Source organism: Chiloscyllium plagiosum, unplaced genomic scaffold (assembly GCF_037043375.1).
Source record: "Chiloscyllium plagiosum isolate Xiang-an unplaced genomic scaffold, Cpla_swu_hap1 HiC_scaffold_21, whole genome shotgun sequence".
NCBI classification, from domain to species: Eukaryota; Metazoa; Chordata; class Chondrichthyes; order Orectolobiformes; family Hemiscylliidae; genus Chiloscyllium; species Chiloscyllium plagiosum.
The window spans coordinates 28482768-28507916 of record NW_028270159.1 but is presented as its reverse complement, the minus strand read 5'-3'; the positions used below and the strand labels follow the sequence as shown (position 1 = coordinate 28507916).

General features: G+C 40.0%; 1 long non-coding RNA gene across 1 annotated transcript; it reads right to left on the bottom strand.

Moving 5' to 3' along the window:
• Window positions 1-400: 400 nt before the first annotated feature.
• On the bottom strand, window positions 401-25149 carry LOC122564826 (uncharacterized). The gene is made up of 5 exons (XR_015760718.1): window positions 24934-25149; window positions 15968-16063; window positions 15023-15113; window positions 8418-8649; window positions 401-1486 (listed from the first exon to the last, which is right to left on the bottom strand). It is a non-coding gene; the product is annotated as an uncharacterized LOC122564826 (long non-coding RNA).

Sequence of the window (25149 nt, the reverse complement as noted above, 5' to 3'; positions counted from 1 at the left end):
TAGAGCTGACTTGATAGAGCTGTATAAGATGATGAGAGACATAGAGTGGATAGCCAGAGACTTTTTCCCCAGGGCAGAAATGGCTATCACAAGGGGGCATAATTTTAAGGTGATTGGAGGAATGTTTAGGGAAGTTGTCAGAGGTCAGTTCTTTATACAGAGTGGTGAGTACGTGGAATGCACTGCCAGCGGTGGTAGTAAAGTCAGACACATTAGGGACGTTTAAGTGACTCTTGGATAGGCACATGGATGAGAGTAAAACGAAGGCTATGTAGATTAATTTGATCTTAGAGTAGGATAAAAGGTCAGGACAACATCTAGGGCCGAAGCACCTGTACGGTGCTGTACTGGTCTATGTCCTAGTGATTGTTTATCTGGAAATTTTTTCAAACCAGAAGTCATCTGATTCAATAGCATCTCCTGTCTGGAAGAAAAACTAGTTAGAACCATTTGAGATACCTTGGTCACCATTCATTTAACTGCTGTCGCACCTCACTGGAGTAATGCACTGGAAATTAAGCACCATGATTCCTGGAGAAGTCAGAAATGTGAAAGATTTTAAAAGGTATGCAGTATTCAATAATTTATTAAGACTTTCAGATTCAAATTGACAGGAAAAAAAACAGATTTCTGTACTTAACAAAAATTACTGTTTGCTATGAATAAATAGACTTTTACTACACTCAAGCCATTATGATCTGGCAACACCCAACTCTATTAGTGAAAACTCTAACTCCTTTATAAACACGCCCACTACCCCCCACATACAGACAAACTGACACCAACGGGGGAAAAAAGTGGGTATCAATGGCAGAGAGAAAACAGTTTGTTCCTTGTTCACAGGATTTGCTGAAATGATTCTTGTATTGATCAGAAAGCTGCTTATTATTATTCTTTCTCCAAATGCTTTTACTTGTTGGCAGGAGACACTGGGTTAGGGGATTTACACTTTCATTCAAGTCAGTGACCTTTTATAAATCAGAACTTGCAGTAACTGATGAAGGAAAATGATCTGTTTTTCTTTAGGTTTAAAGTGGTCCTTCTGCAGAGAACAGAGACAGCACTTGTGCTTGTGGAGGTCTCATTGCTTCTCACTATGTTGATCAGAGTCCTAAGCTTTTCAACTTCTTGGGAGCCAATCATTTAGCTGTTGGCAGTCCTCAGACCAAGACCAGTCAGCTGTTTGTTGCAAGCTGAGTTTCTATTTGTACATACCACTGCCTTCTCCAGTGCCAGTTCCAGGTCATTGGTAACCGTGTCTTACTGCTGCTGTGTAAACAACTCTTAAATGAGTGTCAGGCTACCTACTTTTTAAACTTGCAGTAATCATTAACATCCAGCTTCTACAATACTACCAAAAGTAAAACCAGTTATCAGCAACAACATCAAGGCTTCTTTGGTAAGAATGTACCACATGTCCACACAGAGAAATCCAGGAAAGGCAGATTCTTGGGGATACCATGTTCAAATAAGAGAAGAATGGAAGCTGGAAAAAAAAAGTAAAATCTCTCAATTTTGGGTGAGAACAGAAAATGGCACCATGAATTCACCAATGTACAAGAAACTGAGATGGAGGACCTGGTCAGGACCAGAACAAAAAAAAACTGTTGCACAGACAGGTAGGTGTGACTTGGGTTGACACAGTAACATTTTTCATTTGGAGAATTTGAGTGCAGCCAAGAGAATATGTTTTTCAATGTGAGAATGTTTTCAGGCAAAGGAATGGTGGTTGATAGGGAATTGGTTGGGGATTCACTCATGAAAACAATCAGAAAGACCTAACCAATCCTGATGGGGGAAATGAAGGTGTGAAGATATTGGATATCCATGGCGAAGAGGTCAAGGCCTGGAAACGATTAAAGTGATGAAAGTGGCCAGAAGAATCTTAGGTGCAGACTGGAAATGTGGAGAATTTTTGATTAGATAGGGTATAGAGAAGTCTCTGGAGGACCAGGAGAACTTTGACAGCAACTTACAACTTTCAGAATTGACTGTGCATCTGTGGACACTGGAAGTTGCCACCTGACTTACAGTTTCAGTGAATAAGTGCGTTATGGTCTAGCATAAAATTCTGTCCAATATATGTTTCCAGCATAGTGCAGCGTGAAGTATATGGAGCAAAGCTACCTAATTTCTGGCATTCCTTGTCAATGTTGCCATTGCAAGAATTGGAAATAATTCTGAGAAAAAGCTGTCTGCATAGTAGTGCGTGGTTGTCTTCACAGAATCAAACATTGTGACGTTTGAACTAATATCTAAGGAAATTATTTTTGATGTTTGTAACAATTAACTACAAAGAAATAAAAAGATCTCGGTGCCAGCATGGTTCTGTTGCTTGAGGCATGTAAGCATCTTGTATCAGCGTTGTATATGACATCAAAAGGATGTGTTGCTTTTGGAAACAACCTGAACTTTTGATTAGCTGGGCACATTTTCTGAAACATTAAATATAACTTTTTGTACACGCTGCATTATGCTGCCAATGCTGAGTGAAAAGTATTTAGTTAGTCCTGATGCATTCCTACAACTTAAGCTAGCTTATGTCATAGGTTTTGATGTGTTGCAATCTATTTGACCACCAGTTTGCTACATATTAATTACTGAGTCATTCATGCAAACTAAACTTTCCTTCACTTTATAGTTTAGTTTACATTTATCAAGTTAGTGTAGTATTTATGAAGCCTTTTAATCATAAAAACATTGATTATGTTCACAGTTTTTTTCCCAAATGTGCACTTTGAGTGATAATCCTGCAGAATTCTGCTTGCCAAGACTTCTTGAATAAAAAACAAATTTCCCTTAAAGGCTGTTGTGCAATCTGAGACATTAATTTACTTGGTTGTGTTAATGACACAATTCACTTACTTTCTGCTCTAAATGTTAGGAATACAGCTTCATATCAAGCCAGCTGTGGCATTATTTTTTTTATGGGTTACTTTCTATCTGACACACTCAAAGAAAGACTTACATTTTACAGACCACTTTACTCAACCTTTCACTTTTATTTACAAATGAGACATGGGGCGTTGCTAGCAAGATCAGAATTGTGCAAAGTAGTGAATGAGTTAACATTCAAGTTACATTGAGCTCCATCCAACCTGATCGTGTCATGTACATTTAGTGAGGAGACAGTTCAGTTCTGCACAAGTACCCAAAGGAAGCAAATACATTATGTACATAACAAATAGTCCTCAATGATTAGCAAGTTAATATAAACTGCATCTATTACTATCATGCAATAAAACTACCTTATGTGACATTTTTCTGTTTAAACTCACCAGTGGTCTAACTCCTAACATTAATAATTAGATTGGCACAAGAGTCAACATAGAGAAAGAAGGGTGTGTGGTAGTGAATTATTTAAACCAGAACACCACATTCTGGCAAAGTGTGGACTGGAATTCGTTTAGCTGAAGCATACAATGTGGTGATCAGTGGTGGGCAGACAGAATTCATGTGACCCTGGAAAAAGAAGGAAATTATTTTGAAGAAAATGAATTTACCACTTTAAGAGTGGCACGGTGGCACAGTGGTTAGCACTGCTGCGCCTCAGCGCCAGAGACCTGGGTTCAATTCCCGTCTCAGGCGACTGACTGTGTGGAGTTTGCACATTCTTCCCATATCTGTATGGGTTTCCTCTGGGTGCTCCGGTTTCCTTCCACAGTCCAAAAAAAAAATGTGCAGGTTAGGTGAATTGGCCATGCTAAATTGCCTGTAGTGTTAGCTGAAGGGGTTAATGTAGGGGAATGGGTCTGGGTGGGTTGCGCTTCGGTGGGTCGGTGTGGACTTGTTGGGCTGAAGGGCCTGTTTCCACATTGTAAGTAATCTAAATCTTAAAAAAAAAAGGATCATGGCTTGAAGAAGTGACAGTTAATTAGCTGAAGCATCAAACCTGTCAGTCAGTGTAGCTTTCAGAGCAACAACTAGCCAATTTCAGTACTTCAAAGACAATCCTTCACCAAGTTAGTAAGAACTGCAAGGACACCTGTACAGGCTATGCAAAGATAAGGCACGAGCTTCACTCAGAAAGTCAGAGGCCTTACTGAAAGAGGTTCTGTGGAATGAGGAAGGTTCCTGGAGTCAAGTTCAATATTCCTCAGAGACAGGGGAAATGTTATGTGAAAATGGTGCAAAAACCAGAAACTTAAAGAAAAATGTTTCACCTCTCAAAATTGTCCATATTGCAAGTGGGTCCCATGAAGTATAGCTGCAAGAGACAGTGAAAGGGCTGGAAAAGTTAGGTATGTTGGGCCTGCAGTACTGGGAAGGCCACCAAATTTAGTTCAAATGTGCATGAATAAGCTATACAGAGGTACAGTATTGATGTGAATTAGAATTTACAAGTTTGGAAGCAGTAAGTTGTCATAGAGCAGTCATTTAACAGATATTGGAGATCTATCAGGGGAGTATAGTTATGTTGTTGTAATACAGATTTTGAGTGAACAAACTTTACAGAAATATTAGAAGAAGAACATGTTACAAGCAGCATGGAAATGCTACAGGTTTAAAACAGTTTTAACAGTATAAGAATTAATACATACATCTCCTTATTCTTCCCAATGAAATGTTTCCTAGCAGATTCAAATCAGATGGGTATATAGAATACCTGAATAGATATTTTGGAAAGCAACAGACGTTAAGGTAGAGAATTGCTTTAAAATTAAATCCTACATCTGAGACTGCACAGTTAATCTACAATAGTATTCAATAGGACCCATAGTGATTATGTTATTAATTGCCAAAATATTTGAAGAGAGCACAGATACTTTTGACATCTTCCTAAAAGCTTTTGATGATTACTTCAATTTGAGAACAAATAAAGTTCTTGAATAAGCAAGATTTAACAGAAGAATTCAGCTTTTCGTGGAAGCTGTAGATAATTTAGTTAATAACCTTTACAGATTCGTGGAAACCTGTGATAATGGAGCTTTGAAATCGGAATTCATTACAGAAAGAATTGTTGTTGGATTTTTTGAGGAAGCTTGTCAGATTTCATGTAGTCCGAGGAAATGGAGAAAACTATTCAAATAATTCCAGAAGCAAATACCATAAAAACCTTACAAGCAGATCCTGCAAAAACAACACCATCTTAAGAGAACAGCAGAATGAATTCACTTGATAAAGTATTGAGTAGGTAAAAACAATGACTGCAGATGCTGGAAACCAGATTCTGGATTAGAGTGGTGCTGGAAAAGCACAGCAGTTCAGGCAGCATCCGAGGAGCAGGAAAATAGACGTTCGGGCAGAAGGGCTTTTGCCTGAAACGTCAATTTTCCTGCTCCTCAGATGCTGCCTGAACTGCTGTGCTTTTCCAGCACCACTCTAATCCAGAAATTATAAAGTATTGACACTAGTGAGGCATGTGGTAAGGGCTAAGAATTAGCTATTTAACAGAGTCAGTGTCAGTGCTGTGGGACAAGAAAGCCTCTCAGTGTAGACAATGTCTAGCCAAGACAAAGGAGGGCTATATTTGTAAAACTATGGGTCACTTCCAGAAGATATGCAGAAGTTTGACGTTGTTTCAGAAAATTGAAAATACTGATGGTCACACACATAAAGATACCTATGCTGTAGAGAACCACCACCTTTAAAAAGGTAGATGCATTAGACAATATATATCCATTAACAAATATACCAGAGGCATTTCTAGGATAATTTGAAGGAAAGTAATGATTCAATCAGCCAACTTACACAGAATTTATTTATGTCAATGGACATCTTGTTACAGGCTTGACTGGCTAGCATCATCAGGTCATATACCATAGCTGAATAAACTGAGATTACAACCAACCAAGATTAAACTACATGGTTCTGGTAATGCACTGCAACACAAACACTGTACAAGAATTGATGTGGTTTGCAATCTATACTCACTTTTGAGCCTGTGAGCATGTCATGGCCTCACAATCCTTTTCCTACCAGAAGGAGTTCAACTAGAACCATGAGACTAACTGGTTCAGAAACAAACCAGTGATTAACGTGGAATACTCCTCGTTTGCCTGGATGGGTGCAGTTCCAACAACACTCAAACTTCACACCATCGAAGACAAAGCAGCCTGAATGGCATCACAACCACAAACATCCATGCCCTCCACCACCGATGTTCATAGCAGCAGTGTGCACTACCTACTGTCAGCTTTGCATCAATTCACCAAAGCTTCTAAACCCATGGTCACTTCCATCTAGAAGAATAAAGGCAGCAGATACATGGGAACACCACCACCTGCAAGTTCCCCTCCAAGCTAATCACCATCATGACTTGGAAATATATTGCCATTCTTCACCTTGCTGGTTCAAAATCCTGGAATCCCCTCCATAAAGGCATTGTGGATCAACCTACAGCTGGTCGACTGTGGTAATTCAAGGTGTGAGGATAGTATGTGCTAGGAAAATTACAAAGTGTCTAGGCACCTGCTCTTGTGAAAATAACTAATTGTTTTTCTTAGTGACCGAACACAAAAGTAGCTAAAGTGTTAGTACAGTAGTCATAATATGCCTGATTCCCCTTTAATTCCAATGTCCTAAACTCTCCCGGAGAATGGTCTGCTTCCCTGTGTCAGCCTCTCATTTGTCTTTTTTTTTGGGAGATTCTGCCTGAGCTGCTGCAATTGTTCTTTTTTTCCGAGTCCATCTTTCTACTCCGATTTTGCTTTTTACGCCAAATCATCTGAGGGTGGCACAGCGGCTTAGTGGTTAACACTGCAGCCTCACAGTGCCAGGGACCCAGGTTCGATTCCAGCATTGGGCGACTGTCTTTTTATAGAGTTTGCATGCTCTCCCCATGTCTGTGTGGGTTTCCTCTGGGTACTCTGGTTTCCTCCCACAGGATAGTTGAATCGGGCATGCTAAATAGCCCATAGTGTTCAGGGATGTGTCGGTTGGATGCGTTAGTCATGAGAAATGTAGTGTAATGGGGTGGGGAAATGGGTCTGGGTGGGATACTCTCAGAGGGTTGGCATGGATTTGTTGGGCCAAATGGCCAATTTTCACACTGTAGGGATTCTATGATTCTTCCTTTTGCCTGTTTATCTCATTCCTTGTGCTTGTCTAGAGGTCCTGACAGATCCTCGCCTTCCTTAGTCACTTTAATTCGGATCTTCTTATTTGAATCTGCTGAGAATTCAGTGAGTGACCCTTCAGATTCCCAGCCAAGGTATCTATCTGCCCTATAGATGATGTACATTTATAGTCTGATGGTTCTCTCTTTAGGAAGTGGTCCCTGATTTTTTAGCTGTCCAAGCTACGAAAAGCTACCTCAGTTTATGACTCTTCATCAATTCGCTTTTGTTTATCCTGAGAACAATTACGCCTCCTTGTTTATTTGTTATCCAAGGAACCAATCCACAAACATAGCACCCACAGACCCATACCCTGCCACAACTCATGAAATCAGCTCATGAGCTGCTCAATTTGAACACTGACCTCCCCTCACCATCTCATTAATATCAACATTTAATCTGGTGTCGCTAACACAGATTATGGAGACCCTGCACACAGCACCAAATAATTGTGGTGGTTTAAAATGAGTAGTTTGCGTCTTTGGCTTAGCAGCAATTTATTCAAGTGTGTGCTGGAATAAGCTTTACCTGGTTTCAGTACAGTTTAGAATTCTCAACTTAATGCAGGGTGACTCAATTTCAGCCCTAAGTCTGCCAGTTTCTATAGCAATTCAACCTTTGGTTTACTTTTATCTCCATGGTCTGTTTTGCAATGGAGAATAACATCCACATTACCCATCATGCTTTAACAATAATTATCTTACTTCATTCCCTCAAAAGGGAAAGATAGGTCAAACATATGCAGAACTCCCTGTGTGACGACAGTAAGTGAAAGGAAAAAAGCATTCTCTCGACAGATTCAGGCAAAAAACGCTAAATGCAAAATGTTCAGAAAGGAAGAGCAAATGAACAAGCTAAGAGAGATTATGAAAAAAGACTGGCAACTTACATAAAGGAAAGTTTCAAAGTCTTCCATAGTCATATAAATAGTGAAAAGGTTGTAAAAGGAGAAATACAGCAGGTCAGTGTCACAAGGAGGAGTTACTCTGGGAGGCACGGACATGGTTGACTTATTGGAGGAACGCTTTGTATTTGTCCAAGAAGACAGATGCCACCCAGGCCAAGATTCCAGAGGAGGTATGTGATCATTAGAAGGGTTCAACATTGATAAGGAGGTATTGGATCAGCTGTCAATACTTAAAGTTGAAAAGGCACCAGGATCAAATGAGATGCACTGAAGAAAGTGCAAGTGGAAGTTGCAGAGATGCTGGTCATAATCTTTCAATCTTTCGTGATACCAGGGTACTGGAGAATTGAAAACATTATTCCTTTTGTTCAGAAAAGGTTGTAAAGATAAAACAAACAATTACAGACCAGTCTGGTTAGCTTCAGTGGTATGGAAACTTTATAGACTCTTACCAATTTTTATAGAAGCAGTATTGGAAGCATTCTAACCAGACCCAATACAGCTTGGTATGGCAACTGCTCTGCCTAGGACCAAAAGAAACCACAAAGTTGTGAACCCAGTCCAATCCATCATGCAAGCTAATCTTCCAATCATTGACTTCATGTCTACTTCTTGCTGCCTAGGGAAGGCAGCCAACATAATCGAGGATCCTTTCCACTCCCGTATAATTTCTTCCAACCTCTTCTGTTAGGCAGAAAATACAAAAGCTTAAACACATGTACCAACAGATTCAAGAACAGCGTCTTGCCCGCTGTTATTAGATTTCTGAAAGGACCTCTGAAATTTTAAATTTAATGTTGGTCTCCCTCTATGTGCAACTTCTCTGCAGCCATAGTATTGTATTCCTCACTGTGTTCTATTACCCTTATGCACTTTGTATGTTATGATCTGCCTGTACTGCATACAAAACAAAACTTTCCATTGTACATAGGTACCCATGACAATAATAAATCAAAACAAATCAATTATTTGGCATTAGATTGGTAGTCGCAAGGAAAAATATGGGTTAATTCTGAAAAGCCAACAAGGGTTTGATAAAGCTTAAAAATGTGTTGCTGGAAAAGCGCAGCAGGTCAGGTGCTGGAAAAGCGCAGCAGGTCAGGCTAGGGTTTGATAAAGGAAAACAACATGTCTAACTAACTTTCTGGAGATTTTGGAAGAGGTGCTGAAAGTGTCGATGAGGTAATGTTGTTGATGTGGTATACGTGAAATTCTAAAAGGTTTTTGATACAGTCCTACTCAACAGTTTTGTGAGAAAAGTTATAGGGTCACGCAATAAAAAGGACAGTACCAAATGCATACAAAATTATCTGAGGGATAGGAAAGAGAAAGTCATAGTTAATGGGTATTGGGGCTGGACAGAGGTCTTTAGTGGAGTTCATAAGGTTGGTATTGGGAACCTTGTTTTTCCTTATGTATATAAATGTTCTCAGTCTTGGTGTGCACGGGACAATTTCAAAGTTTTTGATTTATACAAAACTTGAGAGTATCCTAAAGTATAAGGAAGATAGTATAGAACTTCAAAAGACATTGACAAGTTGCTGGAGTAGGTGGTTAAATAGCAGATGAATCTCTTTGGAGAAAGCGAGGATTGCAGATGCTGGAAATCAGAGTCTAAAGGTATGGTGCTGGAAAAGCATAGCCAGTCAGGCAGCATCCGAGGAGCAGGAGAGCCGACGTTTCGAGCATAAGGTCTTCATCAGGAATGTGGAGGACCTCAAGGGGGCTGAGAGATAAATAGGAGGGGGTGGGGCTGGGGGTGTGGGGAAGGTAGCTGGGAATGTAATCGGTCGATGAAGGTGGGGGGTGATGGTGATAGGTTGGAGTGGAGGGTGGAATGGATAGGTGGGAAGGAAGATGGACAGGTAGGACAGTTCAAGAGGGAGATGCCGAATTGGAGGATTGTATCTGGGATAAGGTTGGGGGAGGGGAGATCAGGAAACTGGTGAAATCGACAATGATCCGTTGTGGTTGGAGGGTCCCAAGGCAGAAGATGAAGCATTTTCCTCCGTGCGTCAGGGAACTACAATTTGGCAGTGGAGGAGGCCCAGGACTTGCATGTCCTTAGCGGAGCGGGAGGGGGAGTTAAAGTGTTTGGCCACAGGGCACAGAGAAGTGTGAGGTAATACATTTTCAAACAAAATTACTGACAGTGTAAATAAAGAGTGTACTATTGTAAAGTGTGTGCAGGAGAAGAGAGACCTAGGTGCTCATATGCATAAGTGAGTAAAGGAGCAGGACAGGTAAAGAGATCTGTGAATAAAACACAGTATTTTAGGAGTCATTAATAGGACCATAAAGTACAAGTGCAGGAAGTTTATAAGGAACTTATAAAGAACACTGGTTAGAACTCAGTTGGAGTATTGTGTGCAGTTCTGGGAGCCACACTTCAGTATGGTTGCAACAGATTACACAGTCTGAAGGAGAGGTTTAAGAGAATGGTTCCAAGTATGAAAAATTTCAGTTACGAGGACAGATGGGAGAAATTGATACTTTTTTCCTTGGAGAGAAGAAGGTGAAGAAAAAATTTGACTTACATTTTTAAAATCATGAGTGGTCTTGACAGAATTGATAGGAGGGTCAAGAACCAAAGGACACAAATTTAAAGTGTTTTGTAAAAGAAGCAAGTGTACGATGAGTAAAATGTATGTCACACAGCAAGTGGTATGGGAATGTACTATCAGGAAGTATGGTGGGGGCAGGTTCAACTGAAGCATTTCAAGAGGACATTAGATAATTATTGAAGTAGATACAATTTGCAAGAGTATGGGGACAAGGTGGATGATTGGCACAAAGTGAGATCTCATTTGGTGAGCCAATGAAATCATATGCATGGCTTTCTCCTGCCCTGTAACTATTCAGTGATTCTGTGACTCCTCTCCCAACCTTATTTGTAAATTTGTGATCAGGGGCTTTGTATGTGCGTTTGTTGTTGCATTTATTTTTCAGGTAATAAAAGCGCACTCTAACTAAAGATATCTTGGAATCACACAATTCGACTTTTATTAGATCCAGAATACTTTCCAAGCCACATCTAAATTCTGTTCACTTTCAGTGGCTAATCATTTTGGAATGAGGAGAGGAGAAATCTCTTTGCTCTTTGGCATTTTCTACATGAGAGGACTGTGGAAGCTGCATCTTTCAAGGCTGTGGAAGATAAATTTTGATCTCTCTGACCAAGAGACACTGGAAGCTAGCAGGGAAGTGGAGTTAAAGTTAGAGGTCAGCTGTATCGAATGGGCTGGATGATCTACACAGAACCCTATTCTTGAACAATGACAGTTATCTCTCCTTTTAAATATAGGTACAATCCTTAATGCAAGCATATATATTATATATATATCTAAGGCATTTATTGATCTGTATTACAACTTGTAACACATTCCCCAGAATTATGCACTGGGTAATCCCACAACATCTATGTATAGAGTCATACAACGCAGAAATAGACCCTTTCATCCAACTCCTCCATGTCAACCAGGTATCCTGAACTGAACTTGTCCCATTTGCCTATGTTTTTGGAAACAACCCTTCCACACTTGCTCCAAAATATTCACATCATCTCATCTAATATTTTAATGCAGTATTGCTGAGGCAAAATCAGAATTGCTGGAAAAACTCTGGCAGCATCTGTGGAGAGAAAGGAGAGTTAGCATTTCGAGTCCAATGACCCTTCTTCAGAATGCTGAAGTACTGCACTGTCATACATGAGATGTTAAACCAAGGTCCTGCTTTCACATTTCTTACATTGAACATGATTAGACTCCAAAAGTATGAATGTTATAATGATTTTTAGGATACTCTGAGCTTGTGAAAGCCTGTAAGCTTTCCTCATCTCAACCAAACTGCTTCTGGAGAAGTGCCAGTGATTGATGCTTTCCTGAAGTGATGAAGGAAGTTTCATCTTCCACCAACCTTACCAATGTTATACGATTGGTTTGTCATTCACCTTCTTTCTAATCTCCTTTCCCACCTATTGCTTCCCTAAAGCAGTTCATTCACAGGTAAACACAGTAAAAACTGTTTGGTGTTTTTGCCAATTTTATGTTCTTTCCAAAGAAAACTCCTTGGACAACTATACTTAAGTTAACAAAATTCCCAGTTTAAGGAAATTTGACATGTCAATATGCTTTTAGAGCGACCTAGAATCCATACAGTGCAGGAAGAGATCATTCAGCCTGTCAGATATGGGCCAATTGTCTGAAGAGCATCTCGTTTAGACTGAATCCCTGCCCTATCCCCATAACTCTGCATTTACCATATCTACAGAAACTCATGCAGACACATGGAGAATGTACAAACTCCACACAAACAATCGCCCAATGCCGGAATCAAACCCAGGTCCCTAGCATCAGGAGGCAGCAGTGCTAACCACTGAGCCATCATGCCACTCTCTGATTCAATGATTCTATTCTACTTAGGTACAGCAACATGTGCAATTTCTTTGTGCTATACAATTATATAAAGATTCCTGCTTTTTTCTAAAAAAAAGCAAAGCTTTTCCGTTTATCCAGGCTTTTAAAAATATTATTCTGGATTAGAGGTGCTGGAAAAGCACAGCAGTTCAGGCAGCATCCGAGGAGCAGTAAAATCGACGTTTCGTGCAAAAGCCAAAACATTAGATTGTTTAATCATAAATTTAAAAAACACTGCAGACATTAAATGTCTGGAATAAAAGCAGAAGTTGCTTGAAATACTCCACATCAGGCAGCATCTGTGGAAGGAAAAACAGAGTTAATGTTTCAGGTTGAAAAACCTTTCATAAGAATTGCCAATTGTTAAAAATGTAATAAGTTTTAAGAATGTGAAATTGAGGAGAGTGAAGAAAGAATGAAAGGCAAGGTCTGATGGGATGGCAGACTGGAAACGTTCAATGACACAAGTTCCAATGCAGAGCTATAAGGAACACTTTAACACACATCAATGAATATAATGAAAGTATGGGGGAAAGAGGTGGGGGGAATTAATCAAAGCAAGTGACCTCAAAAGGTGAATCATTAGTTTCATCTAATGTAAATTGCTGCTATTTGGACCAAATGAAGTGTAAGGTTTACAGCAAATCTCAGTGGAGGCTGTATACTAACTACTCAACTCAGTTTATTTTGTAATAACCCTTTACTTGCTTGAACCGGTAATTGGACTGCCTCTCCCTGAATTTTACAGTTTATTATAAATGTTTTGGCACTTCTTTAAAAAAGCTACCTAAAGTACCACACATTATCTTCCACAGATGGTTCCAGTGGTTCGATTATCTTTTGATAACCAAGCTAGTAGCTTAACAAGGTTTCTTGTAACACAGATAACAGTTAGGTACTGAGCTATGACCTTTTATTTAGTTGGCAACAGCTTTAGAAGACAAGTTCTCACAAGCTTGGCTTCAAACCACATCCTCAGTTTGTGCAAGGTCGGCAATTATCCTTTATGCCTATGAAAAAATGCAAGACAGCAGTACACACTTGAATGTCTGGCTTGTAGTTTAGCAAACATGCATAGATGTGGTTTAAGGTATAGTTGCAATGCTTAAAAGGAATTGTTGGACAAAAGAAAATTAAATGTCCTCATCTTAACTGGATTGTTTCTGGAGAAATGCCAGTGATTGAAGTTTTTTTGAAGTGGTAAAGAAAATTTCACCTTCCACCCTTAGCAACATTTCATTTTCATTTTCCATTTCTCACCTCCCTGTCACCATGCTCACCAAAAGCAGTTCATTCCCAGGTATAAGGGAAACAAGGTGAAAGCTGGTTGGAGCAAAATTCAAAGTTTGTGCTTCATACAATTTTACATTTCCCCAAAGGACAACCATAAATATCCCAACAAAATTCCCATTGAAAGGAATTTTGCCATGTAAATACACTTTGACAGCTACCAATAGTAATGAATAGATTCAATAAAATCTTATAAAATCTCTTTGTGCTGTATAGTTTTCTAAAGAGTAGAACAAAAGCTGACATACTTTTCTTGTGAAAACATTTGACCAGCCACTGTAGGAGTTTCCTGAGTCAAAAATGAAACAAATAAATGAGGTGTCATGGTTTTATGAAACCATTCTTATTTGTTTATTGATGTATTCAAAGTCACTCCTCATCACAAATAAAGTATGTCATATGTTGGATCTTGTAAGGATGGTACAGCTGTCTCTGAGCTAGAATGATTGAGAAGAAGATTGTGACTTAAGAAATGTTAGACGAATAAAACAAGAGGACAAATCTTTAAAAATCTCTTTACTCAAAGGATGGTCACTGAAATAGTGATGGATATTTGATATGACTGACTGAGCAATATTATGTAATTAAAGACATTAGGAGTTTTCAAAATGTTGTTGGATGCTATGTAAATATTAGTATTGTATGTATAAAAGAGGTCTTTGGTTTTTTTGGATAGAGTCAAAGTCCAATGTTTTGTTTGTTTACTTGATATGCAACAGTACAGAACTGTACTGCATTTGTGATGATGTATATATACAAAGATTTTTTTTAATGAATAAAGCATATTCTTGAAGTTAAAAAAAAATCCAAGGTACTTCTGGAGGTTTCTAATACACTGTTTCACTAAAGAATCATTTACATTTTATATTCTTTTCAAATTGAGGTTTCAATTAATTTTGAAACTTGATTTTTATGTTTAGTGCGAGTTTTATTCGCTGCTTTTATTTTGTAGAAGTAAGAAGCTGTATTTGCACGCTGCCATTCATATAATACATTGGAAGGCTGAGCACTTCACAGCTCACTGAAGGGTTTTGAAATGTAATCACTTTTTGAATTAGAATCCCTACTGTGTGGAAACAGGCCCTTTGACCCAACAAGTCCACACCAACCTTCCAAAGAGTATCCCACCCAGACCCATTCCCCTACATTTACCCCTGACTCATGCACCTGAACACTATGGACAATTTAGCACGGTCAGTTCACCTAACCTGCACATCTTTGGACGGTGGGAGAAAACTGGAGCACCTGGAGGAAACCCATGCAGACACAGGGAGAATGTCATAAAAGGAGATGGCAACGAATTTGAAATCTGTTTTATGGCACATGATAAGGTAGAAATATTCAAGTAGTACCAAGAAACTTCTTATCTGAGAGACCTCTGAATTCTCATCTTGAGAAGTGCTGGAGGGCCTTTCACTGAGATGGTGAACATCCTGCTCAAACCTGCAAGACCATAAAAGAGAGAAGGCATGTTGGTCAAGGGTTAGAAGTTGTATCCAATGGATAACACTGACAGTAAGGTTAATATTAAAGTTGAGTGGAATGAAGAGTAATACTTGCTCAGTCCACTGAAACTCCCAACCCTGGGAGCGCAAGTTATTGTACCTGTATTTTTTTTCCAGCCTCTCCCTCCCAGTGTCCCATGTCCGCCCAAACTGACTCCCACGGCTATACCACGGCCCTGATTAATATTGCTGATAAGTCTGCGTCTATATAATTTAGAAAGAACTGCCATGTCTTATAAAACTGCTCCATTTTATGGTGCACTATATTTGTAAGGTAGTCTTGGGGGAGATGCTCCATCACCAGCCTGTGCCATCTCATAAGACCTGGGGGTGCCCTTGCACAGTGCATAAGAATATTACACAATCGCTTCCTATGTTCTCCCAGAGAGGGCAAGTTTGGCAACCCCAGAAGAAGAAACACCAGATCCACCTTGACTTCAATTCCCAGGATTTCCTTCAGCTCCCTTACTATGGCACTCCAGTATCTCCGGATCTTGCAACATGACCAAAAGCAGTGCACAAGAGTGCCTACTAATTTTGCATTTGAGGCATCCTGGAGATACTCCCCTCTTGAACTTAGCTAGCCTCTCTGACACCATATGAGCCCACGTGTAAAATCTTCAATTGCATAGCCTGCGCTTTGTTGCATATTGAGATTTTCTTTACATTTTCCCATATATCTTCCCATGTTTCCAATGAAATATCCTCTCTGAGTTCCCGATTTCAAGTCCCACAGAGTCTCTTCACATCTCCCAAGGAATACCCTTTCTGTAAATGATACAGAGTACTAACCGAAAGAGCACCCATGCACTGAAGCACTCTTTACTCCATGTCTGAATTTTATGACTGAGCCAGGAGAGTGGTCCTCTTCTGTATATAATTTTTCATCTGAAAGTACCAGAAAAGGTCCCTATTAGACAATCCATATTTCTGACTTAGTTGACTAAATGACATCAAGACATGAATAAATCTCCCAAACAAGAGATTCCCTTATTCTCCTATACCTTAAAGCCGGAGTTCATTGCCCCAGGTTTAAATCCTTGGGCTCCCGCCAATGGGGTAAATTAGATTAGATTACTTACAGTGTGGAAACAGGCCTGTTGGCCCAACAAGTCCACATCGACCCTCTGAAAAGCAACCCACCCAGACCCATTCCCCTACACCTAACACTACCGGCAAATTTAGCATAGCCAATTCACCTGGGCTGCACATCTTTGGACTGTGGGAGGAAACCGGAGCATCCGGAAGAAACCCACGCAGACACGGGGAGAACGTGCAAACTCCACACAGATAGTTGCCTGAGGTGGGAATTGAACCCACGTTTCTGGCACTGTGATGTAGCAGTGCTAACCACTGTGCCACCGTGCCAATTGCCCTCTTCTTGCCGTATTATTCTCTAAGCTTTCACCGTATTCAAAATGATTGGGCTCTTACACTGCTCAGTTATGGATTTCATCTTATCCATGTATAATAGATTAACTAGGGGGCATCTTGACTGTGAGGCTTCAACATCAAGCCAAATTGACTCTGAATCCCCAATGCTAATTGCAATTTAGTAAATTTAATTGGGGCGCCTATGACACAAAATGAAGGACCCAAGCCATCCACTGAGCCTCTGTAACACTCGTCTGGGTAGCAACAAGGGGAGCATTCTCAGAAAGAATATTCATTTTAATCAGGGCTATTCGGCCTAACCATGGTAACAATAGTCCCTCCCAATCCTGCAAATCCTGTTTTATCCTCTCCAGTAATTGTGCATAGTTCGTTTTATACAGCTGGTGGAAGGCAGGGGTAATAGAAGTTCCTAAATACGAAAACCTTTCTGACAACCATCTAAACGGGAACTGCATTCCCTCCTTTAGATCAGGCACCTCCACTAACCACCCCACCGGCATCGTTTCCGATTTTATGAAGTTAATCCCTTATCCCAAAAACTGCTAAATAAATTAATTTTTTGAATCAATCAGGGTACAGATTTCTCCGGATTGGCCAAGAACAAAATGATATCGTCAGCAGAGAGAGTGATCTTATGCTTCTCCATTCCCACCCTTGGTGCCACTATTTCCAGGTCCCTCCTGATAGTCTCGGCTAATAGCTCAATTACCAAGATAAATAACAGCAGTGAAAGAGGACATCCCTGTCGGCTGCCTCTCCCAATACGAAAGTTATCCGACTTAGTACTATTTGTAATGACTGCCACCTCAGGATCATTGTACAACACCGCCAGCCACCTATCAAAGGTTCCCCAGATCAAAGTACTCTAGGACCCCAAACACATACGGCCATTCTACCCAGTAAAACGCCTTTTCCGTGTCTAGGGAGACCACTAAACCAGGGATCAATCTTCGCTGGCATACCTGCACTATGTTCAGTACCCTCCTGATACTGTTGGAGGAGCTACGGCCCTTGATAAATCCTGTCTGATCTTCTTTCATAATATAGGACAATATCTTTTCCAACCTCAGGGCCAGCACATTTGACAGAAATCTAAAGTCCACGTTCAACAGTGAAATTGGTCTGTAAGAAGCAAAATCTTTGGGGTCTTTCCCTTTCTTTAAAATGAGGGAGATGTTAGCCTCCCTGAGAGAGGACAGAAGACAGTCCTGTGTAGGTGAATGATTGTACATCCCCAAAAGTGGCTCTACCAACACATTTATGAATTCCTTATAAAACTCACTCAGGAATCCACCTGGTCCCAGTGCTTTGCCACCCTGGAGATGCTTTATTGCTTCCTGCACCTCTTGTATCGTCACATGCACACTTAATAAGAGGCTTGTTCTGTGTTTATACTGGGGAGATCCAGGTTCTCACAAAAGGACTGCATTCTCACTGCAACATCTTCGCCGCCCTCCTACCGGTATAACTCTGCAAAGTTTTCCCGAAATCTAGCATTGATCTTCTTCAACTCATAGGTAACTGTACCAGCTCATTCTCTGATAGATATAATGGATTGGGAAGCATTTTTCTTTCTTGCCAAATATGGCAGATATCTACCAGGCTTTTCTCCAAATTCAAACAATCTTTGTTTAGCAAAGGAAACCTTTCTTACCACGTGAGTGTGCAATGAGTCAAGAGCAGCCCGGAGAACTGTGACCTGCTGCAGCTTGACCACTAAAGGCCTAATATAAAATGCTTCTTCAGCTAACTTCATCCAGGCCTCCAGCATCCGTTGCAGCTCCCCCCTCTGCCTCCTTCTACTTGTTGAATACGAAATGATCTGGCATTGTAAGTATGCCTTACTGGTCTGCCAAAGTATCAACAGATACTGGCTGTACCGTAGTTGATATCCCAGGAGGCCCTGGACTCTCTTGTAATGTACTCAACAAACTTGCTGTCCCTTAACAGGAATGGATCCATGCACCAGTGCCGTACATCTATTCAACCATCCTTGATTTTTATCATCTGGCGCATGGTCGAAGATAGTTATATTCCAATTTTGCAAGCCAATGTTGTGTCCAAACAGACCTACGGCATAAGGAACACGTCAAATTGTGTGTGGTACTTGTGTGGGTTGGAATAAAATGTAAAGTCTCTTCCATTAGGGTGGAGATGCCTCCACACATTCACCAATCCCAATTCCTCATGCAAGTCCACCACCTGTCTAGATTGTGCAGGCAAACCTGCTGGGCCCCTTGGCATCCTGTCTACCCTGGGATCCATTAGGCGGTTAAAATCCACTCCTATGATCGTACGGCGCACCGCAAGATTAATCAGTTTAGCAACTGCATCAGTTAGAAATTTAAGAGGGTGCGCCGGGGGGACAATAAACATTCAGGATGCCATATTCTTCTCAATGTATTAGAGCTTTAAGAATGATGAACCGTCCATGTTCGTCCTTAATTTGATCAGTTAACTGGAATGGGAGGTTCCTTCTTACCAGTACAGCCACTCCTCTACTTTTAGAGCAAAAGGAGGAGAAGAATACCCTGTCATAGCCCCTCCCCTCCCCTCCCCTCCCCTCCCCTCCACTCCCACCCCTGCTGCAGTTTCAGATGTTCCTTATCAGTTAAATGTGTCTCCTGCAGCAGAGCGATGTTAACCCTTTCTTTCCTAAGGCCTGAAAGCACCTTCTTTCTTTTAATGGGGGAATGGCTCCCTTTTACATTCCAGGTGCACCATTTAAACAGATCACTAGCCATGGTTGTCCAGGGCAGCCTGTGGTTTCCCCAGAGGAGGATGCTTATCTGAGGTGCAGGGAGTGAAAGAAAACATTAACTCTATGAAGTCTAAAATCTACACCTATGTAAAGTACTATGGCTAAAAAACTAGCCACTACATTTAACTTAAACAAACACCCAAATAAAACCCAATTCACTAGTTTTCTCCCCCCTTACCCATAGGGGGCAATCCTTGCTACCATCCTGGCTCCTTCCAGCTGAGACTGCACCCCAGTCTCAGGCAATACACAGACAAAGAAAACATGTTATTTACAATCCTGAGAGTTAACAATGAGCTGTAACTTTTTATAAAAATTGGTTGCCTCATTCTTCCTCCCAAAAGCTTCTCCATTTTAAATTAAACGGTCCACTTCACCAGCCTGCCATGTCCTCTTAAAAGTGTATCACTATCCAACCCTCAGTTCATAACATTTTCAAGTTTTGTGTCATCTGTAAACTTTGGAATTGTGCTCTTTACACGCAAGTCTAGGTCATTATCAAGAATATGAGATATGTCATACATATTCAAATATAAAAGCACCAAATACCATCCCCTAAATACTGTACATTCCTCAAGTCCTGAGAAATATGGTTCACCTACTCTTCATATTTATGCAGCTACAGCGAAGCTGACAAATCTAATATGTGACATTATGTTTTGAAGTGCACATATACCACAACAACCACTTTACTATCATCAACCCTCATTAGTATCTCATCATCAAACTCAATCAAATCAGTTAAATATGATTTGACTTTAATCAACCCATGCTGGCTTTTCATAATATAGTCCATATTTGTCAAAGTGACTGTTAACTATGCCACAGATTATTATTTTTAAAAGCTTTCTAATATTTGCATTTAATATAGTAGTGTCATTCTCTCCAAAGTACTAAATGGTGCCATATATTTCAGGATGTGTTAAGGTTAGCTTGTAATAGAAAATAAATAGTTGGCAAATTTTACACTAAGATCTGCTGTAATTAATTTTCGGTTGTGGTTGTTCTATCTCTTATCACTCATCTTGGTTATTTAGCTAAACTAATTCTTTTTGAAGTTTCCCAGCAGACTTGAAACTACCAGGAACTTGTGAACTTAAATAATTATCTGTTGATTTCCATATGAGATGCTAATCAAACACATGCTTGAACAAATAAGTCTTTATATTTGAACAAATTTAGCTCCTCCTATGAATTTCTATCTTTAGAGCAATTATTCAAACAGCTAGATTATTTTCCTAAGAGTGAAGCAAGTTTTATATGCGTATGCACTGTAGATATATTAATAATACCCATCCAAGTCATAATAACATTTTGCTTATTAAGATGAGATTATATTTCTCAAATATTTTCTAGACTTTCTACTTTTTAAAATTTGCAAGCATATCCAACCATATCAATAAACAACTGTTTGACTGTCGAGAGTGTGGTGCTGGAAAGGCACAGCAGGTCAGGCAGCATCTGAGGAGCAGGAGAGTCGGCGTTTCAGACAAAAGCCCTTCATCAGGAACAATTAGAATGGATTTGAGATTGTTTCCATTCAGTGGGTGGCAGGTAATGGAAATCACTGTCAGAAAGCATGGTGAATGCAACAAACCTTGCTGTGTTTCAAATATACTTGGCTTTGCGCTTGGATTTTAGGGGTATGGACCAAAAGCTGGAAGGTTGGATTAGCCTGGATTGCTGTTTATGTCTGGGACAGGAATTGACCTTATGTGCTGTAAAATTGCTATGATTCTGTTAATTGACTGTTTTATACTGCACTGAGAAAAGAGTTGGTGATTATCAGGGAATGATTTCTTTTCGGCCAGCTTGTCACATGGGATTGAGTAGAGAGGACAAGTGGTTTGCTCCTAGTATAGTAAATAATGACCAGGAGAAATGTTATTGTTGATCTCTTCACTCAATGCCTTGCTTCTGTTTTGTGCCTCAAACTTGATTCTCTTCCCAAAATCAGGTGATTGCCAGAAAAAAAAACTCAGGTGTGAAGGTGATCTATTGGTTATACCTTGCGAGCCTCAAAAGCACCAACATTGTATGCCAGTTAAGTGTTTTAGGTTCTTTATTCTTCACTGAAACACATTTAAATATTTATCACCAATGTTATTTTGTATGAAAATTTTCAATTCCCTTGAAGAAACTGTACATAGTACTGTGCCAATTGAGAAGTTCTGTGCTAATTTTAGAAATGCAATTTTCAACATTTGTCTGTGTTTATTCTTTCAGACAGTCAAATTATTTATTTCCTTCCATCTATCTGCTAACACCTCATAAGTAAATGCATTGAAACATTTTAGATCCCCATAGAACCAACGCTATGTCTCTAGACAAAGAGCCATTCTGGAAATTAGACCATGCCACTGTGCTTTTCACAGTAGGATATTGATCTATTTGTTAATTTTCCATGATTTTACTGAAAGAAACTATATAATCTCTCTCTATATATTTTAGTAGTCTTATGAAGCTAAGTAATGTAGAGTCATAGAACCCCGACAACCTAGAAGTAGGCCATTCAGCCCATCAAGTCCACACCAATTGTCCGAACAGCATCCCACCCACTCCCTGTAACCCTGCATTTCCCATGGCTAATCCAACTAACCTGCACATCACTGGATAAGGTGAAAAATTTAACATGACCTAACCTGCATATCTTTGGATAATAGGAGGAGACCCACACAGACACAGGAAGAATGTGCAAACTCCACGCAGACAGTTGGCTGAGGGTGGAATCAAAACCCTGGTATTGTGAGGTAGCAGTTCTAACCACTGTGCCACCCATATAATTACCTTTTTGGAAAATGCATATATTACCAAGTTAATCAGTGTGAAAGTTATTATGTTTCATTAGAAAGTACTGTTTCAAATCTGTTTCTCTAATTCCTTTCCCTTTACTTTTTCTATTCTGTTTTGGGTCAGATTTCCACTTTCTAAAACCTTTTCCAGTCCTTCTCTTCCTGGCCCAATTTCTCCTCTGCCACAATTTCCCTTCCTATTCCTTATTTTACTTTTTGTTTTCCATGCATTAATGGATTAACAGCTTGAATTTAAGGGATCATCATGTGAATGAAAATGCAAGGTCATGAGACTGGGGAAAAGCAAGTCTGAAGAGTTTTCTCATGCAGGAGACATTCTACGTTCATGTAGCACTTCTACTGTGTACATAGCAAGTCTCTAAGTAAATGGCTGTTGTTCAAATGATTGTAAGAGTATAATAGCTCCGGGAAGAAGATATTTGGTAACTCTATTCATAAATTAAAGTCACAAGTGACTTAAACCTATTGAGGTTTAGATACAGGAACTCTGATATGAGAACAGTGTGAGTGGAGTTCTTGGGAACTATATATGGTGTGTTTTTCAGTACTGTATCAGAGGTGCATTTTGGGTGTGATACAAAAGCTATTCTTTTCCTTTTCAATTTATAAAGGAATGCTTTGGGATTAATAGGATTGTAATCTGACTGCGTTTAAAGTATACTTGGCTGTGCATTTGTATTATAACTAGATAATTTGGTTTACAATATTTGATCTTCATTTATTATTAATAAAACTATTCTTCTTTTCATTGACAAAACAAAATCTTCAGCACTATTTGTTCATGTTTCAAGAAGAGAAAACTTTGTTCAAAACCCGGGTTCATTTCCCACCTCAGGCGACTGACTGTGTGGAGTTTGCATGTTCTCCCCGTGTCTGCATGGGTTTCCTCCGGGTGCTCCGGTTTCCTCCCACAGTCCAAAGATGTGCAGGTCAGGTGAATTGGCTATGCTAAATTGCCCGTAGTGTTAGGTAAGGCGTAAATGTAGGAGTAGGGTGGGTTGCGCTTCGGCGGGTCGGTGTGGACTTGTTGGGCCGAAGGGCCTGTTTCCACACTGTAATGTAATGTAACGTAATCTAATCTAATATATGATCCATTAAGCCAAGCTTCAGTCTGACATCTGGCTTGTCCAGTAATAACATTAGCTAGGATGATAACCTACATTTCCTCTGAATATTTTTCCTTCTGTGTGGACCCCGTGCGTGGCAGTAATTTCTGAAACCAAATGTTAATAGTGAGGACAGCTGGGAAGATCATTGAAGTCTCTCTTCCCTCCATTACAGACATTTGCACCACACACTGCATCCGCAAGGCGAACAGCATTGTGGATGACCTCACACATACCTCATTCAAACGCTTCTCCATCCTGCTATCTGGCAGAAGATACCAGAGCATTCGGTTCTTGCCCCAAGCCATCAGGCTCCTTAACACTGTATGATCACATTCTATTTCCATCTGCAATTCTTTGCACAACATTTCAAATTGTTGAAAAAACAATGGTTTATTAATGATCATTCATTATTACATTGTAATTTGTCCACCACTGTGCCTGGTTGTCAGGAATTACTATACTGTCTTGCGTGTTTTGCACTTTTCTTATGCATTTTATGCTGCCTTCTGTATGACTGTACTCTTGTGTAATTTGTGTTGTCCATGTAGCACCTTGGTCCTGGAGGGATGCAGTATCGTTTTTACTGTATCAGTTGTATATGGTAGAAATGACAAATAAAGCTACTCTTGATTCTTGACTAATGCTGTGAGTGACGTTGGCATGATGACCGACATGTGCAGAGCCTCAGAGTAAATGCACAGCCATGCAGCTTAGAAGGAACATTGATGCTAACAAAACCTAACTCCCCTTCTTCTGTGTCCAAATTCCCAGCATGTTTGCTCACCAATATCTAAACTTGTAGACAAAATGCCATTTATGTGTGATATTCAGTGGACTTAATTATCTGCACCATTTAAAGTCTGTTGAGGTAATGTTTAAGCCCTATTTGTTTGTTCCTTTGTCTGCATATTATCAAAGCTCCTCATAAACAAAGGACAGATTTCAATTAAACTTGTTATACAGATGGTCAAAGGAAAAACTGATTAGTTTGTGGCCAATGATATTTTTTAAATGAGATCTGTAAATATTGGGAAATGGGAGGAATTCATTGTGTTTCAGAATGATTTGAGTTGCTTTACAAAATTTTGAACTATTTTGGCTGCTGTGGCGTACTTTGTCGCCAGTTTCAATAAGTGAGCAGCGTTTTCTGAGCAGGTTGCTTGATGTGGATTGATCTGAAGCCTCCTCAACAGTTGGAAGCCTTGAATAAAAACACTTTGTAGTTACAGAATATCAACAGGGTGGGCCAAGGCCTCAAAGAAGAACTGCGTACTTGTATTAATGCTGGGTTAATGCAGCATGGTGGGCAGATGCACTCTGTGTGCCTTCTTCACTTGGTACAACTTGTGTACAACGCATCAATGAGGTAGGGGTGAACCATTTCACGTACAATCCTGAGGAGTTGAGACATATTGTGGAAGAACATAAGAATGTTTTGATACACAGCTCGTTCTGATATAACGCGCGTTTCGTTAATACGAAATTGCTATAATGCGATTGCAACTGGGACATTGTTTCTGAAGTGCAAACTTTTAAAACGTGCCTTGGCTGTAATGCCATTACATGGCCAACACTTTAAGCGCTGTTTCAAAAGCACGATTTTTCGATAACATGAGTTTGCACCAGAACCAACCATCGCGTTATAGAAGAGCTGACTGTAATTCAACAAAACATAGGCACCTTGCAGGAAACTGCCTGTTGGTTCCTGCTGTCTCCATTTGGGCAAGTGCCAGGGTCCCTTTAAGGCGAAGATTACAATAGACGGGTTGTTCGTTCTGAAAAAAGCGTCTCTATTTGTCTCCACACAGATGCTGCCAAATCTGCTGATTTTTCCGAGCAATTTCTGTTCCTCCGTATACAGTATTGCCCCTTTAAATTTTCAAGCGGTGTGGGGCG